Genomic DNA, 12,395 nt, shown 5'->3' with positions numbered 1-12,395 from the left:
AGCACCCTTAGATTGGTAGTTTCCGCCCTGATCTTATCACGTCTCGATTAAGGGAATGTCCTATATCTTGGTCTGCCAAAAAATCTTTTGGCCAGGCTTCAGGTGGTAATGAATGACGCAGCGAGATTAATCTTTAAAAAACCTAGACATACACAGGCCACGCCCTTATTGCAGAGCTTACACTGGCTCCCGATCCTACAGAGAACCAAATTCAAAAGTCTCTGTATTGTGCATAAGGCTGTTCATGGCTCAGCTCCGAGTTACATCAAGGGCCGTTTGACTAATTACTGCCCGAGTAGAGTCCTCCGGTCGGCTGAAGCCTGCTATCTGGCCTGACCCGGTACAATCGCTCGTCCTTGGGTGGGCGAGCCTTCTCGACCGTTGCTCCTCAGGCATGGAACCGAACTCCGTAAGGAAATGAATCTCCTCCGCTTTAGGAAGAGTTTGAAAACTGTTTTGTTCTTAGAGGCATGGGGTTCGCTTTGAACAGCTCACTTCGTTTTCAACCAGCCCGACGTCCGCTGACAGCGCTTAGAGACCCCTGGGTGATAACGCGCTCTATAAATCCACAGTAACATAACATAACATAACATTGACCTCTGCAGACTGACAGACACCTAGCAGATAAGTTAAGATGAATCTTAAGGGACTTGTACGGGACACATATGTTGTAGACAGCAACTGCACTACAGAGGCGGACATATATACATAAAGCCTCATTGAGATGTATGAGAGTGGGGTATGCTGCCGTACGGGGGCGGGGGAGGGAAAGTGTTTCCCTGAATGACAATGGATGGTATATACAGAGCTCTGAACATAATTCAGGAAGTGCATGGTGGAGGGAGGAGGAGGCCTGACACAGGCTCATGAGCAGTCAGGCAACCTTGGGGCCCGTGCGCAATGCCTTGTTGAAGTTCGAGTCACCATGTTAGGTGGGAAAAAGCGGGGTTGGGATGGGAGGGTTGGGGACCTGCAAGGCCAAGTTGGGGAGGGTCTGCTGTGGGAGGGGTAGAGGGTCAGGGGACTGTTTATGGAACAATGTTGTGCTTAATGCCTGCTCACACTGCCTATGCTAGCCCTGGGCTTCCTGTTGTCCTACATAGACCAGTTTCATTGATACGATGTCCACAACAATCAGGGGACCCATGAAGGGGGAGAGGGGGACGCTTAAAGCAATGACGTGGAATGTGAGGGGTCTGAACGATCACCGCAAAATTAGGAAGGTTATTAACTACTTACAGCGCCATGATGTGGACCTAGCACTCATCCAAGAAACACGCCTACCGCTCACCAGTAAAATGCTCCACAGCTGGGGGGCTAGAGGGTAACATCACGGTGGCTGGATTCACAACACATTCTAGAGGGGTGCTGACATGGGTAAACCCAAAAGCCAAATTGACATTGTCGTTGTTGAGAGCAGACCCAGATGGCAGATATCAAATATCTAGATGCACGGGGAAGGGATACGATTTCATCGTGGTGAATGTTTATGGTCCTAATTATGATTCCCTGGACTTTTACGACACTCTGTCACAACACTGCCGTGCATACACCGACGCACAGATGCTCTGGGTAGGAGATCTCAACTTAGTACTAAATCCAGAACTGGACAGGTCATCAGGCCCGCCTCGTAGGATTTCGGCCTCAGCACTGAAGTTCAGTCGGAACTCATCACACTAGACCTGGTAGACATACATACCAGAATTGATTACTGGCTTATAACTTCCTCAGTGGCTAGATGCGTTGGCTCCTGCACGGTACTGGCGCGTACTCTCTCGGACCACTCGCCACTTCTCTTGACCCTAGAGACACCAGCGAAAAGAATCCCACCCTTCACATGGTGCTTCCCGCCGTACTCTCTTCTGGACGATCAGTTTAGGGGGGAGATGGCTGAAGAAATAGAGAGGTATTTTGACACCAACATAGGGTCGGTTGATAGCTTCCACACAGTCTGGGAGGCATAGCGATGTCGAAGCATTCGAGTGTACTCAAGTCCATTCGCCAGAGATTAAAAGACTTAGAAGAGCAACTAGCAGAGCTGGAAAGGCAACAGCTGAGCGATGCCTGCGCCAGCGTGGCGGCAGACATTAAGTCTCTCATAGCAGAATACAACGAAGAAGCAGACAGGGAGGTGCGGCACATGGGGAAATATGCCACGGCCCATTCATACGGTGAGGGGCACCGCCCAGGTTCCCTCTTGACCCGGATCTTGAAAAACACCAGACGACCACAGGTGATATCCGAACTGGAATCGGCGGACGGAACACTCCTTACGGAAGAGGCTGAGATAGTTGATGAGTTTAAAACATACTACTCGGGGCTATATACTTCCAAAGCCGGGAATATGGAAGACGATATTGATGATTATCTGAGCCACATACAGCTACCCTTTCTGAAGGATTCCCATCGGGAATTCCTGATGCAACCAATACACAAGGATGAAATTGTGGAGGCGCTGACGAGCATGTGCTCGGGCAGTGCACCAGGGGCTGACAGGCTCACGGTAGGTTTTTATAAAGCATTCAAGGATATTCTCCTTCCACACCTGTCTGAGTTGTTTGCTGAAGTGTGTGTCGAGGGCAATATGCCGCGATCAATGAGAGAAGCACTGATTGTAACTATCCTCAAACCTGGCAAACCTTATTAAATGTGGATGCTAAGATTTACGCCAAATTGTTGACGACAAGATGGCACTACTAGCTCCGGAATTGGTAGCGCCGGAGCAGGCAGGGTTTGTACCTGACAGGAATCTCACCTACAATATTAGGATGGTACTGGGCACTATGCAGCATGTCCGACAGAACACAAAGGCTATAGCCATCTTCCTCGACATGGAAAAGGCCTTCGACTCAGTAGAATGGCCCTTCATGGTACGGGTATTGCAGAGACTAGGACTGGGTGAGCCATTCTTGCAAATGATTGGGGCACTGTACCACCACCCTACGGCTCGACTTTGCATAGGAGATCGTGTGTCTGACTCCTTTTCGATCAGCAGAGGCACCAGACAAGGCTGCCCGCTATCGCCGCTACCATATGCGCTGGTGGCAGAACCACTGGCTTGCGCCTTCAGGGAGTATCACAGTCACGAGGGGATAAGTTTCCCGACGTACAAGATAATCATATCAACGTACGCGGATGATACATTACTATACGTTCGAAACCCGGAGACGAATCTCCCGTCGGTGCTGAGAGAAATGGTGCGCTTCGGGGCCCTCTCAGGTCTCAAGATAAATTGGGCAAAGTCAGTGGCGTTTCCACTGACTCCGAGCACGACACAATTTGACATGGAATACCCATTACATTGGACGACTGAACCAGTCAGATATCTGGGTGTTATGCTCCACACTGACTCGGAAACTCTTATACGCGAAAACTATGGTGTCTTGTACAGCAAGCTGGAAGATGAAGTGGAGGTATGGTGTAAACTGACGTTATCCTTGATGGGTAGAGTAGCCATCATGAAAATGGTGATACTCCCTAGATTGCTATTCCTATTTAACAACCTGTCAATAGTGCTCTCGAAGTCGTTTTTTAACAGCCTAACGCAACTGATGATTAGACTGGCCTGGGGTGGCAAACAGCCCAGGGTGAAGTGGACGACTCTCATGCTCCCTTACGACCTAGGGGGACTTGGCGCCCCAGACATGGAACGATATTACAGAGTGGCTCAGGCCGCGCACCTACACACGTGGATTCATGGGCAAGAGACAATACCTCATGTCAGAATGGAACGATTGTTCGCAGACCCCCTACCGCTACCTGCTGTGATCTTCCAACCGGTGGACCGCAGAGTTGGCATATGGGACTCGATTACAACCACCACTATTGCGGGATCGAGACGGAGCATTGCTGTATTCGCCCCTAATGCCTATTGAGTGGAGAATGTGGCTGTCTCCCATAGCGGAGAAGAGAGTGGTGCGAGCACCCCACGAGATGGGCATACACACTGCTGGCGCCTTGTTTCTTGAGGGCACAGTGAAAACTTGTACCCAAGCAGTGTCGGCCCTGGAAAGGACCTCACTTCTGCTACGCTTCCAATATCACAGAGTCCGCAGTGCTTTGCTGGACCTCTTAGGCCTGGACTTAGCGGAGCCACAGGAGATTCTGGAGCTCACCTATGTTATTAAAATGTCTTCCCCCAGGAGACTGGTGGCGAATCTATATAGTATGGATAGAGTGAAAGGGGAGCAGTCGCTCTCGAAGGCGAGAATGGAATGGCAGAGTGATCTGCAGATCACAATAGATGATGGTATGTGGGCATACTGCTGTTCCAGCACCAGGAAAATATCACTAAACGGCAGACACAGGCTGATCCATTTTAAATATCTACAACGAGTGTATTATACAGCGGAGAGGCTCCATAGATACGGCCTTAGACAGTCGGCTGTTTGCGATAGGTGCCGCGCACCGCTCGCAAACTTTATGCATCTCGTTTGGTGGTGCCCCGGAATCCGCAAGTTTTGGGACGGTGTGTTTGCCGAAATGAGTCTGGTCCTGGCTACTGACTTGTCGCCTGATCCAGCTTTGGCACTACTGGGCCACTCCAGGGGCCTACCGAAGGCCCTGCGTCGCCTGACAGATATGGGCATGCTGATGGCCAAACGCGTAATTGCAATGTGTTGGATGAGAGGGCCAGAGCGTCTTGGGCCTGAAACCCCAGCTTCTGGTTGATATCTAACTCAGGGGGATGACTTTATCATCCCAGGAAGGATGAAGGGCTGAGCGGTCGCGCTGGGATCTGAACCTTGAGCCTCGATGTGAAACACAGAGCTCTGCAGGGGGTGCATTAGTCCACTGAGATACCAGGCGCCCACACCTGTTAGATTCCGAGTAAAGTGCTTTTGAAATGAGGCAGTGGGGGGGGGAGGCTCTTCTGGGTGGAGGTATGCTCAGACGTGAGTCCCAGGCTCTCCACGCCACTGGAGTCAAGCTATCCAGGCTGAATGAAGGCTGATAGCCAGAAACCGGTCCTTGGATGCTTGATTCCGGTCTGGGAAAGACAGGGCTTGGCAGTTCGGACTGGACTGTTCCCATGAGGCACAGGGTCAGAGCTGATTTGCATATAGCCAGTGTCTAACCCAGGGTGGTGTGGAGTGCAAAAAAACGATGGATTTAGGCCCAGATCCTTGTACTGGGGTGAATGTATGACATTGTTCTACATTCTGTACATCAACTGTGTTTTTTGTGCTTGTCTGCCAGCAGCTGCCATCTGCCCAGTGCCAACTGGGATCATGATACCGCCTGTGCACTGTTTCCCGCTCCCTGCCTTCCTATCAGCGGCTCCATAACGGTGTCTTGGGTGGGCGAGTCATCCTGTTAACTATCCCCCCCCCCCCTGGAATGGAGGCAAAGTTCATCAAAGCAGAGAGAGAAAGGAGGACAGACAGACAGAAAGACAGACAGAGAGAACAGCAACATCTGCCCGACGCCTCCAGCGCCTAGACGCCCTGGGCCATTGTTTGCGCTTTACAAATAGTGGATGGAGGGAGGGAGGGATGGATGATATACAATAAATGATAAATTTATATAATAATAATAAATAAAAATAAATAAAATAATAAATCAATGTATATAAAACCGATTTGCTTTTACTAATAAAGATAGAAAGCTGAAACACAAATTAAAAAATCTTAAATAATTATAAGCTAAGTAATTATTACTATAAATGTTTATAAACCCAAAACAAAGGAAACAAATACACGTATTTGAAATAAATCCAATATAATTAGTTTTTTAGCTGACATAACCAGCACATTTTCTAACTCACCAAGCACTTTAAATGCCCACATTATTTCTGAGTGATATTTTTACACGGTGAACCAGTAAGTATAATTTCAGATAAAAGTTTGTTTCTAGATTTTGAACCCAAGGGGGTGAAAGTTTGAAGATTAATAGAACTGACGAGACACCCCCTGGTGGGAGAGGCCGGGTGTCGTCAGAGAGAGCAGAACATTTGCAGAACTTGACATGAACTTGTTGAAAGCCTGCGAGTGATCAATGCTGGATCAATAACCAACACACACCTTGAACCTGCGGGCACCTGGGTTCAGCAACGGATGTATGACGTTACAACGCAGGCTATTACAACGCCTGCCTTTACAACGCGGTTTTTACATTGCAAACCTTTACAACGCATAGCGCTTAGAGGTGCTGGATAGTGATAAGTTTAATTTTCTATTCCAACTCCAGTCCCCGTGGATAGTAGGGGAGGTTATTGGATAGTAAATTAACCTATTCCCTATCCTAGAGCGCCCCCCAGCGCAATGCGTTGTAATGGTTTGCGTTGTAATGACCGCATTGTAATGGTAGTGCGTTGTAAAAGTTTTGTTGTAAAGGTTGTTCACCTTCAGCAACACGGCACCTGCTGCCCTCCCCACGAGCAGCACCGATGAAGAAAGGCCCCGCCCATGTATGCGACCATAAAATGCACACACTAGCATCCGTCACAAGAGCTATCTGCACATTTTTATTGCTGCCTGGAAGCTGGACTCACAAGGAACTCTGCAGCAGGAGCTTTTAAATCTGAAGTTATTGCTAAACAGAGCGCCCCCTCTGCCAGGGTGACCAACTGGCATGGGGGCAAATTCAGACGGTGAGGGTCAAAATTCAGGACAGTGAGTGTCAAAATTCAGGACGGTGAGTGTCAAAATTCAGGACAGTGAGTGCCAAATTCAGGACAGTGAGTGTCAAAATTCAGGACAGTGAGTGTCAAAATTCAGGACAGTGAGTGTCAAAATTCAGGACGGTGAGTGTCAAAATTCAGGACGGTGAGTGTTAAAATTCAGGACAGCGAGTGTCAAAATTCAGGACAGTGAGTGTAAAAATTCAGGACGGTGAGTGTCAAAATTCAGGACGGTGAGTGTCAAAATTCAGGACGGTCAGTGTTAAAATTCAGGACAGTGAGTGTCAAAATTCAGGAAGGTGAGTGTCAAAATTCAGGACGGTGAGGGTCAAAATTCAGGACGGTGAGTGTTAAAATTCAGGACAGCGAGTGTCAAAATTCAGGACGGTGAGTGTCAAAATTCAGGACAGTGAGTGTCAAAATTCAGGACGGTGAATGTCAAAATTCAGGACGGTGAGTGTTAAAATTCAGGACTGTGAGTGTTAAAATTCAGGACGGTGAGTGTCAAAATTCAGGACAGTGAGTGTCAAAATTCAGGACGGTGAGTGTCAAAATTCAGGACGGTGAGTGTTAAAATTCAGGACGGTGAGTGTCAAAATTCAGGACGGTGAGTGTCAAAATTCAGGACGGTGAGTCTTAAAATTCAGGACAGCGAGTGTCAAAATTCAGGACGGTGAGTGTCAAAATTCAGGACGGTGAGTGTCAAAATTCAGGACGGTGAGTGTCAAAATTCAGGACGGTGAGTGTTAAAATTCAGGACAGGGAGTGTCAAAATTCAGGACGGTGAGTGTCAAAATTCAGGACGGTGAGTGTCAAAATTCAGGACGGTGAGTCTTAAAATTCAGGACAGCGAGTGTCAAAATTCAGGACGGTGAGTGTCAAAATTCAGGACGGTGAGTGTTAAAATTCAGGACAGCGAGTGTCAAAATTCAGGACGGTGAGTGTCAAAATTCAGGACGGTGAGTGTTAAAATTCAGGACGGTGAGTGTTAAAATTCAGGACAGCGAGTGTCAAAATTCAGGACGGTGAGTGTTAAAATTCAGGACGGTGAGTGTCAAAATTCAGGACGGTGAGTGTCAAAATTCAGGACGGTGAGTCTTAAAATTCAGGACAGTGAGTGTCAAAATTCAGGACGGTGAGTGTCAAAATTCAGGACGGTGAGTGTCAAAATTCAGGACGGTGAGTGTCAAAATTTAGGACGGTGAGTGTCAAAATTCAGGACAAAGGATTAAAATTCAGGACAAAAATTCAGGACAGGAGGTCAAAATTCAGGACGGTGAGTGTCAAAATTCAGGACAGCGAGTGTCAAAATTCAGGACAGTGAGCGTCAAAATTCAGGACGGTGAGTGTCAAAATTCAGGACGGTGAGTGTCAAAATTCAGGACAAAGGATTAAAATTCAGGACAAAAATTCAGGACAAAAGGTCAAAATTCAGGACAAAAATTCAGGGCAAACATAAGTTTTACAGACACATCAGAGAAGGTTGCGCAATAGTATATAAGTAAGTAAATAGACAACCACTAAACTACAAGTGGAAATAAGTTTGTATGAGGTTGGGACAATTGTGCACTTCATGGTTTGTCAGTATACGTGCAGCTTTAAGCAAATGTGCAGGTATTCTTGTGGTAACAAAACTGCCCCCACCTTTCCAGATCCCCGAGAAAACACCTGATGCCCGGTCCGGCCGGTCTGGCCTCGATACCACCCTCCAATGGCGCCCCTCATCTTCACAGAGACCCTCTCTCATGTGTACTTAATTTCTTCTATAGTGCTACTCATCCCAAGTATGTGGGGCAGAGTGTTGGAGTGCGTTACAACACACACATATCATATAGAGACAATCGCTCATATAAATGTGAAAGTCAATGTACAGGAAATGTTGCTTAAGATAAGGGGGCTTACAATGTGTAATCATACTTTCATCCATCATTCAGTCTTTCACCATTCATTCTGTCCTTCCATCTGTGTGCCCATTTACATCCAAACATATTCAACCATTGGCAAACTTATCCATCATGTATCCTTCCAGCCATCATTTCACTCATCCATCCCTCCAGCCACCCTTTCACCCTATCCATCTGTACACTCATCCATCTGCTCTTCCACCCATTCATCCATCCATTCACTCATCCATCCAGCCATTTACCTATCCAGCCATCCTTTCACTTACTCGTTCATCCATCCAATCACTAATCCTTCTACTCATTCACCTGTTTGGTCATCCATTTACCCATCCCCCTTTCCCTTTCAATTTCCCTTTCACTTAGCCAGCCATCCATCCATCCATCCTTCCATCCACCCACCCATCCATCTACTCATCCATTCATGACTCCATCCGTTGAACCTATCATTCATCCATCCTTTCACTCATCTATCCATCCTTTTGTCCATCTACACCCCTTTCACTCACTCATCCAGCCTTACATCCACCCTTTCATTCATCCGTCCATCCATTCACCCTTTCACTTATCAATTCATCAATTCATCCACCATTTCACTCATCCATCCACCCATTCTCTCGCCTGTCATCCACCCTTTCACTCATCCATCCATCCATCCATCATTTCACTCATCTATCCAGCCATCCACCCATTCATTCACTTACTCACTCACTCACCTTTTCACATTAATTCTGAGACCCATCAGGAACTCCACCCTCGCTTTGTCAATGGTTGTTAATTGCATAGAATAAAAAATCAGCAACCATGGCTGCTATACTATAACTATAATCCCTTCCTTTGAACTTCTTTCACTGCCTTCCTTCGATTAACTGGATCCTCACCTATCAGCAGCATGGGCGTGTTTGCACTTCCATGTGACCGAAAGCCCTGCCCTGGACTGGAGGAGGTCACCACATGCTGTGCCAGCCCAGACCGACCACTTGTCATTCTGCATGTGGCATCAGCCCCACACAGAGTGACAGTGGGCGGGCGGGGCTGCTCTTGTGCTCAGAGGAGTGCGAGGCGGCCCCATCAGGGGCTAAGGCCTCTCACGGGGGAACAGCTCTGTCCCCTGAAATGCCTAAAATTACGGACAAAAGGCGTCCGTAAAAAGGATCCTCACGGACAACGGACGTGAGGTCCAATTTACGGACTGTATGTGAAATTTATGGACGGTTGGTCACCCTACCCTCTGCAGGTCAGCACCCAGTTCGGCCGCACCGGTCGCACCTCCCTTTCGCTAGCTCTGCTCAGACGTGAGAGCTACATGCTCTGTCACTGAGGGCCTGCTGAAGCGGCCTTGTCTGAGGAGCCGGGGGACCCCGGATGCGCACCCCACCTGGGCGCACATGGGTTCAGCAACACGCCATCTGCTGGCCTACTCGCAGGCAGCACTGCTGAAGAAAGGCCCCGCCCATGGATGCGACCATAAAATACACACATAGCGTTCATCACAATCTACGTTATGAGATGAAGGAAAGAAAGAGGACTAGTGAATGGCGAGAATGTGACCGCGCGCCGGTACTTACACTGCAAACTTTAAGTAAAGTTGTAAAATAATTTTCCCCAATGGTCGCATGGACCTTTGGTGGCGTTCTTGAAGGGCTGCGAGGGAGAAGACACCAGGGGTGCATTTCTGACTTGTGAAGCCAATGAGACGCCACAATAAGGACCACGAGTCACTGCATGAGGATAAATGGATTTATTTTATAATACTAATCAATAGAGTATATAAGCAGAACTGACATATGATCAATAAATACAGCAATACAGCTGGTAAGCTGAAATATCTCAGAAGGTGACGCCATAAGAAGATGAGATACAGGATAGTAACAGCCACAACAATAGTAATAGTAACAGTAAATTGATAGTAACAGTAATAGCCACAATTATAGTAATAGTAACAGCCAGAAACAAAGTATAGTAAATAGGTGTTTGTAAGACCTGGGGCCACCAGCTCTCAAGGGGGTAGCATGGCTCGAGCAGGAAGGCAGCCAGGGGCTTGTGTGTAAAGCAGCTACTTGACGCACACATCCAATGAAACACACAGTGGCGCAATAATGGAGACCACACCAGTAGTTGTATTTGAAAGAAATCAAGATCTTTTATATAGGCTTTCAAATAGAGCGATGCATTATTAATTCATTAGCATTTCAGGTAAGCATTTCATTAAGACATTTCATGAATCACGTTCAGGTTACATTTCCTATGAATGGGGGAACATTTCATTAGAATAATAACCAGCTCATCTAGCAGTGAAACACTAGCTAACCCCGCCTGTCGTATCTAACTCTCTGACAGGCAACGGGGGAACTGTATTAACCTGGAGGATCCTACAAGAAGCGACAATAGTAATGCGTTTAAGTAACACATCAAACCTCTCATGGACGCTTTTCCTTAAAGGTAATAAAACATATCAGCAAGTACTTATCAGTCTAACAAGGAACTCCAAAGAACACAGCCTCTAGTCATTAGTGACAAGCCTTTCTTCTTGTAAATACATGTCGGCTTGCGACCTAGATCAGATCATCAGAATACCATGGAAGCCCACCTCTGAAAGAAAATTCAGTACAGTGAAGTGAATCTCCCTCTCATTTCAGGCTTGTAAATATGGTGCACGATGAACATTTCAGGCTTGTAAATATGGTGCACTATGAACATTTCAGGCTGGTACATATGGTGCACTATGAACATTTCAGGCTTGTAAATATGGTGCACTATGAACATTTCAGGCTGGTACATATGGTGCACTATGAACATTTCAGGCTTGTAAATATGGTGCACTATGAACATTTCAGGCTTGTAAATATGGTGCACTATGAACATTTCAGGCTGGTACATATGGTGCACTATGAACATTTCAGGCTGGTACATATGGTGCACTATGAACATTTCAGGCTTGTAAATATGGTGCACTAGGGAAAGTAGTTAATCCTCCAACCTCCAAACTCTTGAGGCACATTAGAAGGGGGCCAACAGGGCCCAGTCTCAGTTAACCCCGGGGGAGGGGCGACCTCGGGCCTCTCCCGGCCTACCGCCCTCCTCCCCAGGGGGTTACCTCACTTCTTCGGCCCTCCGGGGCCCTTGCGTTGATTTCACGGGAGGAGAGGGGGTTCTGACCCTCTCGAGGCCTCACTCGACCCAGCGCGGTGCAGGCGCAGCTTCAGGGCACCGGCGCAGGGGACGAGGCAGGGGCTGCATGCGGCACAGAACGGAGGGGGGCTTCCTGGCTCCACGGCCCCCTCCGCAACGAGATGGGGCTTCCCCGGGTGCCGGGGCTCGGCAAGGAAGGCCCGGGCAGGCAGCTAATGACTGCGCGGCTGTGGCGGGGGCGCGGCCGGTGACGCGGCGGCGCTCCCGTCACGTAACACAGGCCTCAGAGGCTTCAGGCCTAGCGCGGCCTATCGTGCGCGATGCGGCGGCCCTTTTCTGGCATACGAGGGCCGCCGAGGGTGACAAGACAAGGCAGTGCTCCACCCAGGTGCCGGGGCTCCAGGCAGAGGGTGATTTCCGGCCCAGCGCGGCCTATCGCCGAGGGGGGTTCCATGCGACCTCGGAGGAGATTCCTCGACGCCTCAGGAGGGCGCAGATGGCTCCGGGTCGTGGCGGTGAGTCAACCGGGGCAGCGCTCTTGTCTCCCTGAGTGCTACGGGGGCAAACACGCAGACACTGAAGCGTGTGGGACAGCACCGCGCCGAGAGCGCTCGAGGCACTCGATGTGGGGGTTACTCCCCGGGGCACTGCAGGGCTCAGGGCAATAGCGGCTTCCAGTCTGGGCAGTCTCTGAAACAGCGCTGGGCAGGGGGGAGCAGGCTTTAGCGTTTCTCACACAT

This window comes from Lissotriton helveticus, chromosome 1_2 (genome assembly GCF_964261635.1).
Source record: "Lissotriton helveticus chromosome 1_2, aLisHel1.1, whole genome shotgun sequence".
Taxonomy (NCBI): Eukaryota; Metazoa; Chordata; class Amphibia; order Caudata; family Salamandridae; genus Lissotriton; species Lissotriton helveticus.
Note: the sequence above shows the minus strand (reverse complement) of the source record.